Here is a 23,954-nt window from a genome sequence, read left to right as displayed (position 1 = left end):
TCAGGGTCTGGGCACTGTCCCTGAGCTTCCTTTGCTCATAGCTAGCACTCTACCACTTGAGCTACAGCACCATTCCCAGCTTTTTTTCTGTAAGTGGTACTAAGGAACTGAACCTCAGGCTTCATTCATGCTAGTCACGCATTCTACCACTAAGTCACATCCCCAGCCCTCTAAACTGTTTTAAAGTACTACTGAGGGATAACTTTGGAGTGTCTGCTCTTCTGTATGTAATAGGGTAGTGACATGACAGCTAAAGCTCCTCTGTGTCCAAGTGGTTCCAGCCTCTTAACCCAGAAAGCAGACCAACATTCTTGAGGATAGCCACACTGGCATCCTGAGAGGCGGCTGGAAATGCCTATGTTTTGACTTCTCTGTTGTTGTTGGAGGACACCACTTGTTTTCAAGCATAGACTTACACTGGTACAAGTGTACCTATTACTTGCCGAGCCTATTTTCCTCTCATTGTGCTCTTTGGGAATAAGAGACCTAGGCTATGTGCAAAATACTCACAGGGAACTTGTAGGGTTTGGGATTTGGCAGGTAAATTGGTTTTTGAATTGTGAGCTATGTTTGTAATCTTTAACAGGAGTCTTTAAAAAGGTGTGTATAATATGTTTCCTCTGGGTACACTTTTTTTTCCAGTCCTGGGACTTGAACTCAGGGCCTGGGCACTATCCTTGGAAACTTTTTGCTCAAGGTTAGCACTCTGCCTCTTGAGCCACTTCCGGCTTTTTCTGTATATGTGGTTCCAGGGAATTGAACCAAAGGAATTGAACCCAGGGCTTCATGCAGGCCAGGTGAGCATGCTACCATTAGGCCACACTCCTGGCCCTCTGAGTACACTTTCTGTACAAAATTAAAGAAAAACAAAAACTCATAGCACATCTCCAGAAGTAGGGACATTGTGGCCTTGGCCTAGAGGCCAGTCCCCCACCCTGCTGTTCACTGCTTTTCTCTCTATGGCAGCCTTGCTCTGTTGCTTAGTGGGGTTTTCTTTGAGTATTCCTTAGTGGCTTCTTTTTTGTCTTCCTTTCCTTTTGGCTCTTTCCCATTCCTTGGAACCATGGCCTATGGAATCCTAAACTGCCCATATTTCCTCCAAACTAGTAACAGGTTAACCCTTAAAAATAGCATCTGGCCAAGTGCCAGTGGCTCATACCTGTTGTCCTAGCTACTTAGAAGGCCGAGATCTGATGACTGCGGTTCAAAGCTAGCCCAGGCATGAAACTCTTCTCCAATTAACCATCAGAAAATTAGAAGTGGATTTGTGGCTCAAAGTGGTAGAGTGCTAGCCTTGAGCAAAAAAAGCTCAAGGACAGAACCTAGGTCCTGAGTTCAAGCTAACTCCAAAATTAACTTTTAACTATTTTATCACATATCTCAAAATGCACAAAAACAAATCATTTTAAAGAATGTACAACACACCTAATTTCAGTTGTCTCTTCTAAAGTTCACCATACCACAGATGTTCAAGTATGCTCTATACCATGGCCTAGTATTTGAAAATATCCTATGTATATCCTCCCATGTACCATAATCATCTCCAGATTATTTACAATCATTGCAAATGTTACGGTGAGAGGTTACTGTACTGTATTGTTGACATATAGAAACCTGAACATGTCAATACAAGTAACAACTTTTCCCCAAGTATTTCAATGTGGTCGGTTGAATCCATGGATGAAGAAAACATGGAGTTAGCTACAGTTTATATTCTGTTTTCATATTATTGGCACAAAGTTATTGATTCTTGGTGTCTCTTCTCCTGAAGGCTACAGTTTCATCTATGAGTGTTGAATTACTCTCAGTATCCATTAAGTGTCCCATATTTAATGAAGACAGATGATCTGCTTTTAATAGATACTTTGGAAAGTTAACATTTCAACCATGTCTGGGAGAAGCCTGATTGCTTAGGCAGGCAGCAGGAGAATTGGAACTCTGCAGCTTCATCAGGAGTCCTAGGTGTGATTCCATGAGTGAAGAAATTTCACTTTATTTGTATACTCAGAGTTGAAGGTGACCGGAAGACTGAATGAGGCTGACCTCACATTAGAAGATGTTCTGTCGTCCATCGTAGGCTTGCTGAAAGGATGGGACTGTGCTTTCCTCAGTGGATTATATGAAGGCACGCCATATCTGTGTAGATGGTTTGCCACTGCCAAAGTCAACTTCATTTCTTAGTTAAGGCCAGGTTTCTGAAGTTACTGGCTTCTCATGTTCAAATGAAAACTACCTCGTGGAATGGAGTTTTAGATTTCATTATTATGCAGTTACTCATCAAACTTTTGCTCCTAGGCTTTAGAATCTATGGGTACTCATTATCTGGATGAATTATTCTTACCATGGTTGCCTTGTGATTTAAAAGAATGTCATAATTCCTTTTGTTACTAGTTGGCTTTCTTCTCCAAAGAAGAGGTTCCTAGCTGGCATTGATGGCTCATACCTGTAGACACATCTGAAGATTGCAGTTCAAACCCAGCCCCAGGGTAGGAAAGTCGGGAAAGTCCATGAGATTTTTATCCCCAATTAATCACAGAATGAGCTGAAAGTGTCTGTGGCTCAAGTGGTAGAGCACTAGCCTTGAGCAAAAGGGCCTTAAGGACAATGCACAGGCCCAGAGTTCAAGTGCCAGAACCTGCCCTACCCCCCCAAACCCCCAAACTTGCTCTTACCTCTTATGTGTAGAGTCATGGATTTTTGTACTATTTTCAATAAATTATAATATTTTTGGTATTTGAATTGTCTCACATTTTTCCGATGAAAGACTTGTTAGGCAGACTCCCTGTGATGTAGTTTAGGCTGCCTCAGTTCTTCCTACCTCTGCCTCCTAAGCACTGGAATTATAGGTATGGGCTACTGTACTTACCACTACCATTCTTGGAACACATTCTTACTTTTTTGTGCTCCTTCTAATCTTTCTTCTTCTACCTTAGAATTAACCATTTCACTTAAGAAGCTCTGAATAAGAATGGTTTTCATTAGTCTGGCCAACAGCTTCTCAATTTTTCCCAATCTTGATGGTTGAGAAATATCACCTAAGTACAGTTTTGTGTTTCTTGTGTGATGAATTAAATTAGACATCTTTTTATATGTTTAAATGTGCATATATTTGCATATACAAATACATATGTGTATTTGTTCATATCTTTACCCATTTTTCTGATGAGTTATTCGTTTTCATATGATATGATTTTGACAGTACTAGAGTTTTTTTTTTGTTTTTTTGTTTTTTTTTGCCGGTCTTGGGCTTGAGCTCAGGGCCTGAGCACTGTCCTTGGACTTTCTCAAGGCTAGAGCTCTACCACTTGAGCCTCAGCACCACTTCTGGCTTTTTTCTATGTATGTGGTACAGAGGAATCGAATCCAGGTCTTCATGCATGCTAGGCAAGCACTTTAACCACTAGGCCAAACTCCCGGCCCAGTACTAGAATTTTTAATTCAAGGTACTTCAGTATATTTTCTGTAATCTAATTTTAAGAGTTTTGTTTAAATGTACTTGTCATATGCTGCAGATATTTATTGTCTGTTGTCTTTTGTTTATCATGGGGAGGTTTTTTTGACTCTGCACCTGAAAACAATGTTACTTAGTCAAACTCCATAATTTTCTGAGTCACAAAAAAATGTCATAGTAAGTAAGCCTTTTCCACTCTCCCTGAACCTCTTTGTGATCAAGGCTATTGCTGTATCACTTGATCCACAGTGCCACTTCTGGCACCTTTGAGTAGTTTATTGGAGGTAAGAGTCTCAGGAAACTTATCTGCTCTAGTTGGCAAACTTTGATCCTCAAATTTCAACCTCTTGAGTAGCTAGGATTACAGGCGTGAGTCACTGGTGCCCCAGCAGTGATGGTTAGGGCTGAGTATGTTCAGAGTAACAGACCTTTAGGAGAAGCTGTGATTTTTTTTGGAGTCTGATTAGGGAAGGGAGGCAAATCTGTAACATTAGAGCCAGCTGTGTTCCTGGCAGGAACAAAAAAAGTAAGGTGATCAAAACCTTCAAATGTTTCAGAATTTGAAAAGAATGTTTGAAATGAATACATTTGCCTGCAAGGTTATTATAGGTGACAGCAGTTTAAGTAGAGTAGAACAATTTTGGAAATTGGATTATAACATTTAATTCAATGATTAAGTTTTTAAAAAGTGCTTAAGGTGGGAGGATGAGTGGCTGGCATGCCATTCATCTTCTGGATATTGAGCTCTCGTATTTGCTTGCTTCCCTGTAGCAGCATCAAGCATCCCAGGCTGAGAGAATTAAGAGATCTTTACCTCCTTTGTTTCCAGCGAATCTTCGTATCTGTTCAGTTCCCTTACTGCTATGTAGCTAAACTCCCTCCCTCCCCTTCTTTCCCTTCCCTCTGGGTACCATTCACCACATGAGTGATCACTTATTTTCCTTTCCTTCACCTCTTGCATCTAAGCTTTTAGATGATGCAGAAGAAAGAAGCAGGGAAGAGATAGAAGGGTCAGAATGCAAGAGGGAAAGGCAAAACGGAAAGAGGGATGTAGGCATAGATAGCACACCCAGTGACTCTGAAGAGGGATATGAAAAGAGGGCACAGGCATTAACCTGTCAGTAATGCCAGGCAGTTCCTTAGAGTTCATTACATAGCTATTAAGCTGTTTTCTATGTTTGTGGTATGAGAGAAAAAAGGGATTAAAATGTTTGTTTCAGGAGATTGCTATGTAGTTCATTTTCAAAACTGAAAATTTAGATGTTTGCAAAGATTCTGTCATGAATTTTAACATTTGAATGTGGCCAGGTGACAAATTTTAATCTGGTTAAATTAAAGCACTTGTCATTTTCTTGTCTCTGCTTCTTCTATCCCTCCCTCTTTTCTGGTACATTCTCTTTGGGATTCTATCAGATCTAGAAGCTTCTTTGATCAGTTGTAACATACTTAGGGTCCTAGACTTGCCAGGAAAATTGTTTTCTTCCATGCCAAGACAATGTAGAATTGTCTTGGTAATTATTCTGACTAGGCTTCAACTTGTTACTAAGGTCAGTTTGTCTTTACTGTTTTCTTTTCCACTAGTAACTCCTTAGAAGAAAGGGCTACATCACACACATTCATGACTTTCCTTTATTCATTTTAATACGTTACTTGAATGATTGCTTTCCCCCAAGTCATTTAAGGTACTTACACCAGTCCATCAATGTGGCAGTTGAGTTTCTGAGCATTGAGAGTTGAGGTCTTGGAGCAAGAAACTACCCTAGCCTGAGGTGTTCAGCATTTGAGGCTGATGATAGTGCAGTGTAGAGTAGGTTTTAGTGATGGCCTAGGAGCAAGAAACAGGCGAGTATAATACTGTGTGGTAAACATTGTACTGTCACATATAAGCTGCCTGAGATGTTTATCATTTATGGCACCTTATTCTAAACTCTAGGAATGGGAAGTTTTATGTTTTAGGAGCTGAGATGTAGCCCTGACTCATAGAAGGTGGGAAGTGAGAAAGAAAGGGGCAGGAATGAAGTTGGAAAGGGTATCTGCACAATGCCAGACAATGGTCTTTGCCAGATTGGCTGCGCGGAAGCCCTGGAGGAAAGGCATAGAGTCACATTTTAGAAAAATATCTGAAGACAGTGTGGAAAAAAGGATGGAGGGTAAAAACAAATGAGAACAGAATCAGTGGGAGGTAAACTCAATAGATCCAGATAAGAGAAGACAAAGGGCTATATTACAGAATTGATGGTAGCTGTGTAGACAGAAGACAAAGTTTAGACTGATTTTAGGAGGTGGAATTTCTGTACAAACTGACTGTAGGAATGACATGTAATAGTGTGAGGGTCAAAAACATAGAAAGTGGGTTTTTTTTTCCCCTCTCTTGTTAACTCTAGACATTGGTTGACCCAAGGAGAGCTCACTGAATGAAAAAGAAGAGGGCCAACACAAAGAGTTCTGGGACACTCCCAACATTCTAAGAGCATTCTTGGGGAAAGAAATGTTCCAGAATGGTTCATAAGGGAGGTAGTCAGTAACACCAGATGCACGGGATGAGGAGTAAAATGAGACTATTGAGTTCGAGTCAGAGGCTATTTCTGTGAGAAAAATGAGCATAGTGGTTTTAAGAACTTGATTTCAACGGCGATGTGCAGTGGGTATAAATGAGTAGATACAAGTATAAGCAATCTTTGTGTGTGTGTGTGTGTGTGTGTGTGTGTGTGTGTGTGTGTGTGTGTGTGTGTATTTGCATATGCCAATTCTGGACCTTGAACTCAGGGCCTTTGCCAGTCTTCCTGAGCTTTTGTGCTCAAGGCTAGTCTTCTGCCACTTGAGTCTCCATTTTTTGGTTGTTGTTTTTGTGGTAATTAAGAGATGAGTCTTATGGACTTTTCTTGCTCAGGCTGGCTTCTAATGTGATCCTCAGCTGTCAACATCCTGAATAGCTATTACAAGTGTGAGCCACACATACCTGGTTTAGGCAACTTTTTTTTAAATGAATTTAAAACAGGAGTTTAGATTGCAGGCAATAGGTGCAGGGATGGAGGCTGGGAGTTTGGCTTAGAGGTAGAGTACTTGTCTAGCATGCACGAAGACCTGGGTTCAATTCTTCAGTACCACATACATAGAAAAAAAAAGCCAGAAGTGGTGCTGTGACTCAAGTGGTAGAGTGCTAGCCTTGAGAAGGTCCAAGGACAGTGCTCAGGCCCTGAGCTCAAGCCCCAGGACTGGCAAAAAAAAAAAAAAAAGTGCAGGGATGGTCTCTATTTTTAGTATAAATTAGTGTAAGCACACTTACATACTTGTAAAAGCAGTGGAAGGAGGAGAAATCCAAGAAAAGCATGTTCCCAAAGGTGGTGGGGAGCAAGAGGAAGAGCCTAGAAATCTTAAGGAAGGAAACGTGCAGGTTTCCTCTTCAGAAGCTAAGAAATGTGCTGCTGATGTTTGTGGTAGATGTTAAGATTAGCAGCTCTGAAGAAAGTGCAAGGAATGGAGAACACCTTCACAGACTTTCAAGCAGATCACTATACAAGAGGGCAACATAGTTTGGTCAGAGGTATTGAAAAAAATGTAGTGAATGGTTGGGGAGCCATTGTTGAGATTGAGAAAGAGCTGTGTAGGGGTAGGGAGCAGATTAATTCCTGGCTTGGCTTACTTATGAGAACAGTGCTTCTTTATCAGTGTCACCGCTTCCTTAATTCTCCCTTATTTCTTTTGGTGGGTCATGGGGCTTGAACTCTAGGCCTGGGGTCTATCCCTGAATTCTTCAACTCAAGGCTGCTGCCCTACCCCTTGAGCCACAGTGCCATTTCCCCTTTTCTAGTGATAAAAGGAGATAAGAGTCTCATATTCTTTTTTTTTTTTTTTTTGCCAGTCCTGGGCTTAAACTCAGGGCCTGAGGACTGTCCTTGGATTTTTCTCAAAGCTAGAACTCTACCACTAGAGCCTCAGCACCACTTCTAGGCTTTTCTAAGTATGTGGTACCAAGGAATCGAACCCGGGTCTTCGTGCATGCTAGGCAAGCACTCTACCACTAGGCCAAACTCCCGGCCCTCTCACATTCTTTTGTGCCCAGGCTGGCTTTGAACTGCCATCCGCGATCCTCAGATCTCAGTCTCTTCAGTAGCTAGGATTACAAACCACCACACCCAGCTTGCTTTTTTTTTCATATATTTTTTATTGTAATTAATAGAAAGGTTACATTATATTTGCCAGATAGAAGGTGCACTAATTCACATACATTGATACCCTTTCACATGTCTTGATCCCCATTTTCCTCCTCCCCCGACCCTTACCCCTCATCTTGTTTCTCCCCCTTCCCTATCCAATTTCAAATAACCAAATACAAATATATCCGATATATCAGGTAACAAAGTGAGATACTGTAACAATATGAGATAACCAAGGGACAGCAAAAGAGATGAGAGATAACCTAGTACATTAAGGACAACAATCATTCATTATATGGCTTTTGTTTCTATATTCTAGAGGTCCTTTCAGTTAGCATCATACTATATGGCCTTATGTATCAAGGTTTTGCTCTATTGCAAATCTCTGCTAGGAGAGCCCAAGGTTTCTACTGATTATGACAAATGAGGGAAACCATTGAGCCTAAGTTCCTTTGAGTCTGGCTTACACAATGTTCATTGCAGCACTATTTACCATAGCAAAGATACGGAACCAACCCAGATGCCCCTCAGTTGATGAGTGGATCAACAAGTTATGGTATTTGTACACAATGGAATTCTATGCTGCTGTCAGAAAGAACAACATTGCCCCATTTGTTAGGAAATGGAAAGACCCAGCTTGCTTTTTAAGTTTGGTATTCAGCAAATATATGAGGCTCTTCGCATTGTTAAAACCGTTAACTTATTTAGCATGTAATCCCATGGAACAGGCTATATAATTAATTCAGCTTGTACAGGCCTTTTTGTTTGTTTATTTATTTATTTATTTATTTATTTATTTATTGGGGTATCAGTGTTTGAACTCAGGGCCTACTGCTTCAGGCAGGTGCTGTTTCACTTGAGCCACACTTTGAGCCCTCATACAGTTGTTTATGTCGTCTGTGTGTTGGATTTGGCATAGTTTCAAAACTAAGCTGATAGATTGCTAAGCTAGGTTTCTAAAGGAAACTTTTATTTCCTTCTTTCTTTTTTTTGTAAGTTAGCACAGTAGGAAAATTGAAATATATATATATGTATATTTATATGTATATATGACCAGTCATTTTAAGGATCTCCTAAAACTCAAACATTATTCAATCTGACTACATAGTATTTGAAGCCAAAGACTACAATCTGAATTTGCCATGAGAAAGTGTTGTTCTTTTTTGAGTCTATGAATATTCTTCTGTATTTCTGGATCCTTGAAACCTCTTTCTTGTGGCCAGTGATTTTTTTAAGAGCTACATTATGAGTGTGTTGTGTCAAAGTTTGTTTGGGTGGGTGATCCTGAGACCATAACCCATGTCATTCAGAGCAGTTATTTCTAGCATTTAGAACTCTGAGTTTGGTGTGGTTTTGAAGTTGACCTTATCTCTGCATCTTTGTTCTCTGCAGTGCTTGAAACTCTTTGAGGGTACAGCTTGATGTAAACTTTTATTTGCATCCTGTGACTGGTTGTTGAGGAGTCTCAAAGTCTGAAGTCTGCTTTGACTTTAGAAAGTTATTCTCCAAAGCCCTTTTTGGAGTGAGTTTAAAGAAAGAAGAGCAGCAGCCAGGTTCAGTCTTGCAGTGGATGCCTTGGAAAAGGATAAGTGGTTCTCTGGGTCCATCACAGCAGGTCAGATTACATTCTATGGTAATGAGAACAAAGAGCAGCTAAGTCTGAGGACTTCCTTAGATCTTTCCTGCAGGCACTTAATAGCAGATGGGGGGAGATATGTGTTTTCTCTCCACTTTCATTACCTAAGATAAGATTAAAACTCTTACAACCACCATTGGCGGTTTGTTAAAGTCTGAACTTCTAAGTGACCAGCAAGCACAGAATCTCCTCTGATTTAAAATAGTTCTCTTGGGCCAGGAGTTTGGGCTAGTGATAGAGTGCTTGCCTAGCATGCACGAAGACTTGGGTTCGATTCCTTGGTACCACATACATAGAAAAAAGCCAGAGGTGGTGCTGAGGCTCAAGTGGTAGAGCTCTATCTAGCATTGAGAAAGTCCAAGGACAGGGCTCAGGCCCTGACTGGCCAGGACTGGCAAAACAAAACAAAACAAAAAACAGTTCTCTTGTACAAAAAGCATTGAAGTTTCAAAACAGCTAGTTAGTGCTTCTGGTGAAAAATGTTCTCAACCTGAAAAAGTTATCAACAAAGGTCCCTGTCTCAGGTTAAGGTAATCCAATGATCACATACTGTTATCCAAATGTAAAGGACGAAACAATGCTCAAGGTATAGCAAGGAATATTTGTGTGACTCTCACTGAGTCCAGTGAGTGATTCTGGGCAGAGTTGTAGAAAAACTGACTTTCAAAAAAAAGTGATAATCCAGGCTAAACAGAACAGAGTAAGGCTGGGATTATGCTCAAGCAGAGGAGAAGTTCTCAAGAGGACTGCCTAAGTAGTTAGGTGGTGGGTCCAGCAGCTGTGGAGAAAGCTTTTCACCTGGAAGAAATGCAATCGTTTCTTTACCTCAGAGTATGAGGGGAGGAAAAGCAAGCTCAGAGAATAGTGGAGATGAAGTACCTAAAAAAACCAGGCTAAGATCTGAGGATCTTGGTTTACAGCCAGTCTGGGAAAGAAAGTTCATGAGATTCTTAGCTCCAGTTAATCCCCAAACCCTCTCCAAAAAGCTTGAAGTAGATCTATAGCTTAAGTGGTTGGGTGCTTGCCTTGTGCAGAATTGCTTAGGGGCAGCTCCCAGGCCCTGAGTTCAAGCTCCAGGATAGGCACAAAACCAAACAAAATTTTTTAAAAAAAGCTGCTCATCTTGTTTTCCCCCCTTCCCTATCCTATCCTATTTCAAGTAACCAAATAAACATATATACAATATATCAGATAACAAGGTAAAATGTGGGGGGGGGAGGGAAATAGGGACCAAAACATGAGAAAGGGTATCAATGTTTGTGAAGTAATGCACCTTCTATCTGGTGAATATAATGTAACCCTTCTATTAATTACAATAAAAATATATGAAAAAAAAAGCTGAGGCCAGGAGTTTGGCCTACTAGTAGAATGCTTGCCTAGCATACTCAAAGTCCTAGGTTCGATTCCTCAGTACTACATAGACAGAAAATGCTGGAAGTAGCACTGTGGCTGAAGTGGCAGGGCATTAGCGTTGAGCAAAAAATGTCCAAGAATGCAAAGATGCTCTGTTCAAGCCCCAGGACTGGGGAAAAAAAACCTCTGACTTCAAGTACTTAGTAGTTATGAAGAAGGAAAGTTAGGAGGACTCAGGAGAGCCATTTCAATATTTTAGACTTATAATGATAGTTAAGTACTACTATATTCTTGTATTCAAGATTTAGTCCAACTATATTCTTGTATTCAAGATTTAGTCCAAATAAGGAGAATTTGAACCATGGTAGTGAAATATGCTCTATTGGGACAACTCTCAGGTCTTTACTTTCCACAAAGCACCAAAGAGGATTTTTACTGCAGACAAGACAAAGCAGTATATGTCTTCACATCATTTAATTCAGATTAAGCCTTCTCTACAGACCTGACAGGTGCTCTCTGTTTTTTGTTTTGTTTTGTTTTTTGTTTTGGTTGGTCATGGGACTTGAACTCTGGGCCTGGGCACTGTTCCCTTGCCCTACCCCTTGAGCCACAGCCCCACTTCCAGTTTTTCTGGTGGTTAAGTGGAGATAAGAGTCTCATGGACTTTAGTTCCCTGGGCTGGCTTTGAACTACTGGATCCTCAGATCTCAGCCTCCTGAGTAGCTAGGATTATAGGTGTGAGCTACCAGCACCCAGTGTGCTCAGTTTTTATGCAACTTTATATATTCTCTAATTGTCATCTCACAGTGTGTGACTGGGATTGTCCACTTAACTACAGTAGACAGAGTCCATGCATTCCTCAAAGAGGGAAGGCCAGTTAAGTAGTAGAATAGTGGGCCAGCAGCTTCCAGGCTTTTATTTTCATGTTCTACACTGTAGATGAAATCCTGAAGACTTTTTTGTAAGGTCAGAAATGTAGGGGCTATGGGACTTGAGCCCAGGTCTACATTGTTAGTGACTTGTATGAAATTGATAGACGGCAACAGCTCAGCTAACCTCATTCAGCATCTATTTGGTCAACATTCATTGATGACAAATACTAAGTGCATTTCATGCTTAGGGAAAATAAAAGAGGGTCAGACACAGACCTTATTCCGTAGTTGTCTGATAGGATTTGTGGGAGGGAGAGACTATCACTTGATGTTAGAATACATAATTAACTTCAGTTTAGTTTTGAGTGTTGATGTTCCTGATGTATGACCTTGAAAACTTCTCAATCACCCAGAATCCTACAGGGTCCACATTTGGCACATGCCATTCCCAGAACCTGTGCTTATTCATGCCAGAGGGTGCAGGAGGCCTAAAGCAACAGAAATTTTAAAGGGCTCAGAGGATTGCCTCCAAAACTGAGTTCCTTAAACAGTAGCCATACACAGATGAACACAGTGCTGCACCAGGATAATGACTGCTGGAAAATGCAGTGTTAGAGAAAAGGTTTGGGGGTTATCTCTGTGGAAACAGTCAGCCATACCGGATCACATTGCCAGAGGTGACTGTAAACTAACAAGTGAGTAGCACACCAAAGCTTATTTTGTTATCTACAAAATGAGCTAGCAATTATATTTCTTGTTTTCTTTAATATTTCCTCCTATATTACTTTGTGGCTAGTCAGTTTATGTAGTTGTATTGGAATGATACTAATATGGAGGTAATTACAGTATTTGAGCTTGTTAGGATTCTGGTTGGTAACTGGTTCTGAAGTTGAGGACTTTGCCTGGCTTCTAATAATGTAAGCATCTAACAATTTACAGGAAGAATGAATGTAATTGCTAAGTAATAATTTGATAAGTAATGAGTCAGAGTTGGATTTTCTTAGCCTGTTTTGCTTAGACATTCTAGTCTCAATTTACTTAAATTCTTTGTATTTAAATAACTAAATTTAGTGTAAAATATTTTTTCTTTAAATAAGTTAGACTATCTGGTATGTGCAAAGATTTATGTAATTCTGTATAATTAAAACATTGCTAATACACAAACCATATCACAGCTATAAGAGGACCTTTAATCATTTACTGCCATATTATAGATTGCTAATTGTAACTCCTTGGTCAATCAAGAAATATTTAATGCCCCTTCTTTTGCAAGCATCTGGTGACGAGACTGGAGCTCTTGTGTGCCAGCACATTCAATATTTAGGAAAGGCCAGTGTCTGTGTCTGACTTAGGAAGAGATCAGTGGCTTTTGAGAGAAGTAGCAGTAAGAGTAGAAGTAGCTGTAGTTTTTTCTCCTAGATCTCAGGGAAATTCTATTTTGGGCCAATTCTGGTCTAGAGCCATATGAGGAAGGGGATCCTGGGAAGTGTAGTTCCTGTTAACCAAGTTGGTAATAGTAGAAACTACCACAGTGGGGCAGCAAAATACATTTTTATACTTGTTTATTGTAAACAGAGGATATCCAGAACTATTTCCGCTTAGTTACCAGAAAGATTATTTCGGGTATCAAATCAGTGTTCAGAATTATTTATCTCAATTGTATCATAGTTTTTGTTTTTATTAAACTGCATCTATTTTTTAAAGCCATGAAATAACTTGAAATAGCAGGAATAATTTAATCTCATCCTCATCTCCTGAAAATATTCTTTGTAATTTGACAAATCATATTGAATCTCACTGAACAGAAAGACAGATCCAATATAGTGCCATATAGTGATAGTTTACTTGCTGTTTGTTAAGAATAGTTCAAATCTTCCTTGTTGATAAATGAGCAACTTCAATTTTAATCCTGCCTAATTGAAAAATAAACGCAAAGGAAAAAAACAGAAATACTTTGTTCTTCTAAGATGCTAGTATACACTGATACATATATACATTCATAATGACTCATAGTTGTTCATTCCATCTACTTGACATTATTGACATAGGAATGAAATTCACTTTTGTTTTTTAAAATAATCTTTCTGGCCAGGAGTTTGGCCTAGTGGTAGAGTGCTTGCATGAAGACCCGGGTTCGATTCCTTAGTACCATATACAAAGAAAAAAGCTGGAAGTATTGCTGTGGCTCAAGTGGTATAGCTCTAGCCTTGAGAAAGCCCAAGGACAGTGCTCAGGCCCTGAGTTCAAGGCCCATAACTGGCAAAAAATTAATAATCTAGATCTTATGATATTGTTCCTTATTCATTCTTAAATTTTTCCCCACAGTTACATGACTTATGTGTAAAAGATTAGGGTTCCATGAAACTGCCATCTTGGTGCTTTTGTGCTGACCACATCATTAGTGGACTGCATTGCTAACCAGCAGTCCTGTCTGACCTTGGGGCTTTCCCTTGAGCTAGTTGAAGCATCCCTGTTGCCTCTAGAGGAACTCCGAGACCCTATTTGTGTGACTAAGCAAGAACTCAGTCAAGTATGAAACTTCTACCAGGCAGGCACACCAATTGCTTTTTATCGTGACTAGTCATGGGGAAGCAGAGTGAAGTTGCTAGGATACAATAAAGGCTGAATGATATGCAAGGTTATGAACAAACAATAATTAAAATCTTACTTGAAACAAACCATAATAAAAGAATCTTGAAAGTTGTTCCCATAGATGAGTGCAGGAAGAATAATGGAAACATACGTGCTAATGACGTGGTTTCTCAGACACTTTTATGTACCTCATTTATAGACTTGGTAAGATTGTAGATAGTATCTGGGGTACTACTTTTGGGAGTGTTGTGTGGGGAAAAATATAGAAAGTGTAAAGAGTTTTGCTAGTAATAATAGAATTCACTCCAGAACTTTCTTAAGTATTACATTCACAAGGCTGTCATTCCAGAAGGCCAGCACTAGGAGGCCACAGAGACCAGAGCTGTGGTAAATGCAGCTTTAGTTCTGCATCTTTCTCATTACACTTGGAACAGAAAACTTGGGGGATAGCCCCATTAAAGAGCTCCGAAAGCTTAAAGCACAGGATCCGAGAAGCTAAATTATAGATATTACACTGTTTTTCATATAGTACTTACAAGGGACTCTGACATATACAACACTGCTTTCTTTTGAGCTTGTGACAGCTATTGTAAATAAACCAAGTAAAATATTTATGCCAGTGTAAAATCACTGCTCTTCGAGGCTGTACTTAAATTTTTGAATGTTGAATATCTGGATCCAGTTCTCAGTTAAGCATGAGTGGCTGACCAACCACAATTGTTAGCTCATATTCCTCTAGTCCATTGTGTTAATCGAAAATAAATATGTTGTTTAGTGCCTTCGAACTTAACTACAGGCACTGGGGCTTGGGTATCAGGAAACACCCTTCTCCCAGTATACCTTTTCACCTCTGAGTTTTTAGTTTCTGCTTCTAAACATAAATTGTCACGTTCTAAGTCTCTTCTTTTAGAACAACCTATAATTATTCATTAGCCCGATCTTTAACTCTGTTACTTTGAGATCTCCCAGTCTTTGAGTTTAGTCCAAACCATATTTTGTCATTTTTCTTGATTAAAATATCTATATCCATATATCTGTGTATCTATATTTCTGTGTATGCACGATGTTACTTTGTTGTGTTTTGTGTTAGTGTTAAATGTAATGTTGGTACTAACAAAGGAACTACCATTTTCCTGGCAGTAGGGTTGTTTTTCTTTGAGATCTTCCTGCGTCCGCCTTCCCAGTGCTGGGATTATGGACATGCATCATAACACCTGGCTTGCCATTTTGTCTTTTAACAGAAGCCCAGTTTGATAAAGAATCTGCTCTTTCTGCAGGTTTGAACATTTTGAGTAAAGTGGGTGCTCAGGCCCAAGTCACAATCTCCAGCTATCATGAGGATTCCAGTCTGGCTGGTCGATTTGCTTTGAACCTGAACATTGGACCAAGTTCTGGATATAAAACATAAAGATTTCTACTACCGTAGATTTACTTCCTAATGAAACAGCCTAACTTCAGAAGTTCTTTCTGCTTGCCAGATATGGCCATCTGTAACCAAGGCAGCCAAAGACTAGTTGCCCCACTGAGGATGGAAGGGCAGAAAGACAACTGGAACTTTTTCCTTAGCTGACATCACTAAGCCATTCTCCATTAGGATTTCTTGTTTGATAAGAATAATGAATTTTGCAACAAAAGAGAAGAGAAATTGTTACAGTATCTAACTTCGTTACCTGGCATATTCTATATACCTTTATTTGTTTATTTGAAATAGGAAAGGAAAGGGACGAAAACATGATGATTGGTAGGGGATGGGGAGAGGAAAATGGGGACAAAAACATGAGAAGGCATATCAGTGTGTGAGAAGTAATGCACCTACTATCTGGCAAATATAACTGTAACCTCTATACATTACAATACAAATTTAAAAAAATAATGAATCTTGCTTTATTTGAGATTTTTTTTTTCTATTTTCAGTCAAAGACATTTAGCTAGGTCATCAGGATTCAGAGTTTCAGTTTAAACATCTGAGGAGAGGAAGAGAAATAGAGGAAAGGAAGAGAGACAAGGAAGGAAGGGTGAGTGGGAGAATGAAGAAAGCAAGAGGAAATGAAGGAGAGGGGGGAATAAGCCATTACTATTATTGTCTAGGACTTTTCCAGTTCCCTGAATACCTGTCTCCTGGCATGGACATGTCACACTGTTCTGCAGGTTGTCAGTACCACAGTTGAATAAACGAATGCTGTGACAGCAGGGACTCATCTTGTTTACCTTTGTGGCTTTGGAAACAAAACATAGTTAAAGTACCTAGTAACTGATAAATTTTCATATCTGTATTTATTTACTGTACCCCTTCTTTTTTTCTCTTTCCTCCTCCTCCTACTCATGATGATGATAAAGATGATGGTGATGATGATGATAATGATGCAGCTGTACTAGTGTTTAAATGTATCCTTCCACTTAAGGCATGCTTCCTTCCGCCTTTTTTTTTTTTGCCATAATTACTTTTTAGGAAAGGTTTTTTATTTCTGTTCAGGGGTGGCCTCAGACCATGACCCTCCTGCATATGACCTTCTGTATAGTGGAGACCACAGGCATGGACTACCAAAGCCAGCCTATTAATTGAGGCATTATCCTCATCTCTGCCTCCTGAGTAGCTGGGATTACAGGTGAGAGCCACTGCACTCAGCTGCTCTGAACTTATTTTATTGTAATATTTTTCTTTATAGTCCTTTATATGAATAATTATATTTGAAGGTTAAAACCAGATTCATTTCAATTTTTATTTTCATAACTTTTTATTGTATTGACTAAGACCTCTTATTTTGTAACTGATAATTGTGGTTATCTTTATTGCATTTCTTTCATTTATTTATTTATTTTTGCCAGTTCTGGGGCTTGACTCAGGGTCTGAGTGCTGTCTTTGGGCTTTCTCAAGGCTAGCTCTACCACTTGAGCCACAACACCACTTATGGCTTTTTCTGTATATGTGGTACCAAGGAATCAAACCTGAGTCTTTGTGCATGCTTAGGCAAGCCCTCTACCACTAGGCCAAATTCCCAGCTCCTCTTTATTGCATTTCTTAATGTTTTAAGGAAATATTCCTATTATTTAGCAATTGTGATTTTTTTTTTTTTACCAGTACTGGGGCTTGAACTTGGAGCCTGGGCACTGTCCTTGGACACTTTCAGTTCAAGGCTAGTGCTCTGCCACGTGAACCACAGTGCCATTTCGGCATTTTCCATGTATGTGGTACCGAGGAATCAAACCCAGTACTTTGTGCATGCTAGGCGAGCACTCTATCACTAGGCCACACTCCTGGTCTCACATATTGTGATTTTTGTTGTAGTTTTTGTTATGAAGTTAACAAGCTTCCTTTCTATTCTCTTTATGCTAAGATTTTCTTTCTTTCTTTTTTTTTTTTTTTTTTTTACAAATATGAAGATAGCTAAAGAATGAACAAAATAACCTGTCATTTTTTAAGGACAAATTTTACCTTGTATACGTTTTCTTCTCAATTCCTCTGAATGCTGATAAAAGGGAAAAGTTGACTCATGTTGCTAGGTAACGTTGTTGTGATCAGCGTGACCTCTGTTAGGTATATGGATCTGACTAGGGAGGGTCTGTGTGTGAACTCTCAAGCTTGTTGTGAGGCTGTAGCTTTGAGCTTTATTAGGAATCCTTAGAAGTGGGCTTGCTGTTCATGAGAACTAGAAGCTGCAAGTAAGCCCATCAAATGCCCTACTGGCTTCTGTGTGAGATGGGAGGCTCTAAGCTGCATGGCTGTGCTCCCACCCTTGTGATGGCGTTTCCAGAGCTGTCATCTAGATGCCAGAGAGGAGAGCAGGTTGTGTAGCTCTCCCAGAGAAAAAGGAGCTACACTAAGCTTTGGTACCAGCTCTTTCCGAGGTCTCCTGAGAAGCTGCCTGCTGCAAGGCCTTTAGTGATTGGGGTGATCCAAAATGTGGTTTGACGTCTCACAGGGCATTTTGCAAGGCATCCAAGCAAAATACAGAAACAAAATGTTTACTAGGCTAAGTTTGTAACTCTCATCACCCCTAATATATAATTTTACTTATTAGATAATAATATTTCCATTGACTACAAGTTTGATCATAAAATAAGCATAGTATAATATGCTATCCTTTAAAAATTGGTATAGTTTATATAGAAAACCTCAAAGTGGTTTTTCTTCCAAACTTAAATATTTAGACTCATACTAAATAGATGGTATTTGCTATTCTAAAAAAATAAAATATATCTCATATAAATATATACTCAATATATATATATATATACTAAATAGACTAAGTAGACTATTTTAAGATGCTTATTAAGGTATAGGGATAGGTACTAATTAGGTATTTGCTATTTTATGATGTTTATTAAATGTAGCTAAAAATTCCTGGCAGCAGAGCACTAACTCACTGCTCAAGACCTTGGGCTAGGTCAGTTTATGCTATAAATAAATTAATAAATAAATAACATTCTTGGTCACGTGTAACTAGTGGCTACTATATTTGATAGTATACAGATATCTTTTTCATCAATACAAGAAGTCCTGTTATACTTCTGGGTTTTATTATATATATATATATATATATGCGCACACACACACACACACACGTACGTATGTATCCAGAGAAATTTGTATTTTTACTCTGTATGTTAGATGCCAAAAGAAAACTGCTAGTGAACTAGTTAGTATGGATTTCATGGGTAAAACTGAAGACTCTAGTATATTGTATATAAAATGCCCTACTAGAAGACTAGTACTCAGATTTGACTACTAGCATGTTATATTTCTCTTGAGATTCACCTTCTCATCATAGCCGGGATTATTATTATTTTTTTTTTTGCCAGTCCTGGGCTTGAGCTTAGAGTCTGAGCACTGTCCTTGGACTTTCTCCACCACTTGAGCCTCAGCACCACTTCCGGCTTTTTTCTATGTATGTGACACCAAGGAATCAAACCATGGTCTTTGTGCATGCTAGGCAAGCACTCTACCACTAGGCCAAACTCCTGGCCCCATAGAATTATTCTTTTAATTAACTGATTTTCCCTTTCTCAAGGATGGGGGAACATCGAGCCTGCTAGCCATGTAACTCTCAAAATCATCTGGAACATGACAGAACAGACACATACACTTCCTTCCTCTATGTGTCTCATCTTCCCTTGACTGTCTGCCTATATTAATAACATCATATGGCCTAGGAATTATGTTATTAATGTCTAGTAGCTTGACAGAGAAAAAGCTTCCCACCCCTGGAAGGGCCAAATTTATAGCTCAGTTTAATCCTCTGGCCTGGGACTTTGTTTTTTAAGGGTAATAAATTCAAGGTTTTTGTTGATACTTAGCCACTTTCAATGTGGCCCACCCACCTATAATCAAGTGAAGGAGCTTTATACCAGTGTCCCCACCCAATCACAGCATATACCCAGGTAACATGCCATGTCACCAGATGGAAGGTCTGACAATGTCCATTATCATGAAGGCACTTTGCTTGCATTTTTAAAATGTTTTTCAAAATGATATTTGAAGAAATTTAAGATTTATTTATAAGAACTTTGGGCTTGAAAGTATTGCTAGGGACATTCAACTAAGTATATTTTGAGTATCTTCAAGCTAGTGGAGGAGTTTGAATTAAAAAGAGGGTAGAGGGTTGTTTATGAAGGAGGTTCTTTAGGATGATGTTCTGAGCCTATGTATTTTCTCAGTGGAAAAATGCCAGTTCTTTTCTCTCTTTCATTTTACCTGAAACTTCAGGTCCATATTATATATGTCTTATATATTTAAAAAATGGCAGTGTGCAAAAACATATACCTTTTCGAAATGGAAAGACTTAGAAAAAAATCATATTAAATGAAGTAAGCCAGACTCAAAGAAACATAGGCTCAATGGTTTCCCTCATTTGTCATAATCAGTAGAAACCTTGGGCTCTCCTAGCAGAGATTTACAGTAGAACAAAACCTAGATACATAAGGCCATATAGAATGACGCTAAATGAGAGGACCTCCAGGATATAGAAACAAAAGCCACATAATGAGTGATTGTTGTCCTTAATGTATTATGTTATCTCTCATCTCTTTTGCTGTCCTTGGTTATCTCATATTGTTACAGTATTTCACCTGGTTATCTGATATATTATATATATGCATATTTGATTATTTGAAGTTGGATAGGAAAGGGAGGAAAACAAGATGGGGGTGGGGGAGGGCAATGGGGACCAAGACATGAGAAAGGGTATCAATGTATGTGAATTAATGCACCTTCTATCTGGTGAATATAATGTAACCCTTTTATTAATTACAATAAAATATATGAAAAAAAGAAAAAATAATTTCATGCTTTCGAAAATACTTATAAAGTAACTTGAACATTTCAGTGCAAAAGGCAAAATATTATTAGAACTAAAAACAGCCTCACTTTAAAAAGACTTGAAGTATTAAGTACTCACATGATCAGCATGGAACATATTTGGACAGCATATTTGATTTTTATGCTTCTAGTTGCTAACACAAGGACAAGAAACACAGAATTACATGATTTTTATGTGTTGACAACCAGAAACACGTAAACATCTGCAGAGACCAAACATTTCCTGGAACCAAACTCAAGCAGAAATGTGTCATGTGGCTCTTTGTTTAAAGAACGCAGTGAAAATGTCTTCAACCACAGCTATGTAAAAGATCAGGAGTGAAGCTCATGAGGACTTGGTTCTCTGGGAGGCAGAGTTGGGAGGTGCTGTGTGCCCAGGAAGGACTGGCGATTGGAAAGAGGTTCTGGAGGCTCCTAAGTCCTGGACTTTTTGCTGTTTGGAACTGTACTAAAGAAAGGAATTTAGGAAATTACCTTGTTAAATTGGGCCATTAAGTTTTGTTGTCTGTAAAATATTAGATATTGTCGGTGTGGTTTTTCTGTAGATGTCAATTTCATTCTATTTTTTTCCCTAGCTCTCTAAATACAGGACTCCAGTTGAGATAAATTATTTCGTTGTTTAGTGAGAAGCTTTTAGCTTTGAAGGAAGTCAGTGTTTTTCACAGAACTTTTAAGAATTGGTCTCATGGTTTTGCCCATACCAAAGTCTACTTCACTTCGGAATGGATAGCATGAATAATTTTTTTGAGGCTTGTGTCCATTATTACAAGTTTTCACAGCAGAAAGTAATTTAAGATCCCATAACCAAGATATAGGGAAGAAATAGCTTGTGCCTAAATGCTTGAGAGGCAACTATAGCCAACTACCCATCTTTCCCATGGAAATCTAAACTGAAAAACTCTCTTGGTCTGCTAGGATCAGTTAAATAAAAGAAATTGAAAAACAACATTGTATAAGAACTGTTGTTCTTATGCAGATGTTAAATTTCAGCTGTTTATGTAATTAAAATGCCCAGTAATTTCTCCTACTTATACCTTGCCAGCAATGTAAGAAGCTGTGCCAGTGGGTATTTTGCCAGGATGTTTTATTGTTTGCATTAAAAAAACTAATAATTGTGCAAAGGGGTTTCATTTCCACAAGTTAGGTTATGAGTATAATGTATCTTGATCAGTGTCATGCCTTCCATTGTTGTCTTTTATCTTCCCCATCTTATTCCTACCCTCAAGTTATAGAGACCAGTTTTTATATAATGTTCATTGAATAAAATGACTGTGTTTGTTCACTCTTCTTCCATGTGTGTGACCCTCCATTGTCCTCTCCCCCATAGTGTTTTCATAAAGATTACAAGTGACAATATAAATGACATGTTTGGCATGTAGTTTATTAATGATGACCATTAGTATTGTTCTTGTCGGTTTTTGTTTTTCCTTTTTAGTACTGAAGATTGAATTCAGGTTCCAGTGAATGGTAGATGTACCTTCTCACTGAGCTACATTTCTAGCCGCTCTACAGGCTTTTTATACTAGATTATTTTCAAGTATCTTTGGATCCCTACATATCCTGATCATGATTTTTCAGTACTGTATTAATTCATGTTGATTCTTTTTTTTAATTTTTTTTATTGTAATTAGTAAAAGGGTTACATGATATTTGCCAGATAGAAGGTGCATTAATTCACATACATTGATACCCTTTCACATGTCTTGGTACCCATTTCCCTCCCCCCCACCCCCCTAATTCATGTTGATTCTTAAGAAAAACATCTTGTGCTTGTGTGTGTGCGTGTGTGCGTGCGTGTGTGTGTGTGTGTGTTTGTGTGTTCTCTGAGATTTTTTTTGCTCAAGGCTAGTGCTTTACCACTTGAGCTACAGCTCTGCTTCTGGCTCTTTGGTGGTAAGCAACTGGCTTGGAACTGTGATCTGCAGATCTCATTCTCCTGAGTAGCTAGAATTACAGATGTGAGCCACTGGTGCCTGATGAAAATTTCTGTATTCTGGTAATTAAATTTAAGGTTGATGGTAATTCTGGAAATAATGCAATTAGTTTTGAATGCTTTAGTGAGCTGAAGCAGGCTTTGTAGCATTCATGAGTAGAATAACTCATGAATATCTGTGAAATTTAATTTAGCACATAAAAAGATTGCATTGATAAGATCTTCCTATAGAGTAAGAACTAGTGGAGACCTGGAGTCTGAGGATTAGAGCTAGAAGGGCACATCCTAGGGCTCTCAAAATTCATGCTTGCTTTTGAAGGGGAAGTTTAAAACACTTGCCTGTATACTCAAGGGATATCCTTGGAAAGTTAGGCAATTAGTGACAAACCTGAGAAATCGGCAGACGAACCACAGAAAAAGCAACCACAATTAAGCTCTTCCTCTTCCCCTACTGCCCTGTCTAAGCATCTGCACAGTCACAGTGACTCCTCACAGACAGCAAATAATAGAGCCTCTAGTGTAGCTCACGAGATTTATACGGTCTGGTAGACATAGGCTTCTAAAAACACACAAATTCATGTTTGGATGAGAGCTTTGAATCACATAGAGTACTTCCTAAACAAAGTACTTAAAGACTGGAACCATATGGAAGCAACTCAGAGAGAAAAAGACCACCTCCACCACCACAAAGCAGCAGCCAGTGGAGAAAACATGACTCTGCAGCAGAGAAAGAGAAACCTGGTGCTTTGGTTGAGTTGGGAGAAGGCCAATATAGCCTGATAGTAGAAAGTCACCAGTCCATGCAGGGTTTGGTGGCTCTATTGGAATTGTGTGGGAAGTTTCCAGCAAGATGGGAAGGGACAGGATGCAGTGGGAAAATAGCTTGGCTGAAGTGTATCCTGAGGAATGGAATGGAGTGGCAGGAGCAGAAAAAGAAAAAAAGCACCATCCTTTCTAGGGAAAAGATAGTATTAGTGAAAATATTCAGGGTGAAACAGTCTCAGTTTGGGTGTAAACATGGATTTGAGAATACTCTCTTTTTAGTAGAACTCTGTTAGTAGAACTCAGCAACAACAACAACAACAATATATATATATAGTCAGTCATGAGACTTGAACTCAGGGCTTGGGTCCTGTCCCTGAGCTCTTTCTGCTCAAGGCTACATTTTGAGCCACAGGGCCACTTCTGATTTGCTTGTAGTTAATATTAGATAAGAGTCAAGGACTTTTCCTGCTAGGACTGACTTTGAACTGTGATCCTCAGATCTCAACTTCCTGAATAGTTAGGATACTCCCCAAACATTTTCTTGTTAAGAAGAATGTCAATAGGGAGGGGACCGCTTGAAGGGATTGGTGATTTCAGTTTCTTTAATATTAAAATGAAACTTGTAGCAACTTTGTAAAAAATGAAAGGATTGAGACCATATTGAAATTTTTTCTAGGAAAAATACAATGAGAGAATCTCTTAAATTATCTCAGTGTATCAGTATATTTCACAATCAATTTGTTGATGTCTTAAGCATTGATATCATGTTAAGAAAGCTAGAAAAGTTTGCTTTAAGGTAGAGTGTTATTTTATGTTTAAGTAGACACAGTAAATAAAACCAGTTCGTTGGTCTAGTAAGCCAGTCTGTCAAAAGCTCAG

The 23,954-nt window shown here is 38.9% G+C and overlaps 1 long non-coding RNA gene across 3 annotated transcripts in view; it reads left to right on the top strand.

The window, feature by feature from the left end:
* The first annotated feature begins 5,134 nt into the window (after positions 1-5,134).
* Positions 5,135-23,954, top strand: part of LOC150063581 (uncharacterized) — a 63,247-nt gene continuing 44,427 nt past the window's right edge. Inside the window, exon 1 of one of the 3 annotated variants that reach the window (XR_016535557.1) lies at positions 5,135-6,092. This is a non-coding gene — a long non-coding RNA (uncharacterized LOC150063581). Of the gene's footprint in view, positions 6,097-23,954 lie in introns of all 3 variants that reach the window. The other 2 variants (XR_016535558.1, XR_016535559.1) reach the window with 2 other exon arrangements.

This window comes from Megascapheus bottae, chromosome 5 (assembly GCF_031878675.1).
Source record: "Megascapheus bottae isolate mThoBot1 chromosome 5, mThoBot2.hap1, whole genome shotgun sequence".
In the NCBI taxonomy this organism is placed as follows: domain Eukaryota; kingdom Metazoa; phylum Chordata; class Mammalia; order Rodentia; family Geomyidae; genus Megascapheus; species Megascapheus bottae.
This window is presented reverse-complemented; position numbering and strand designations above follow the sequence as displayed.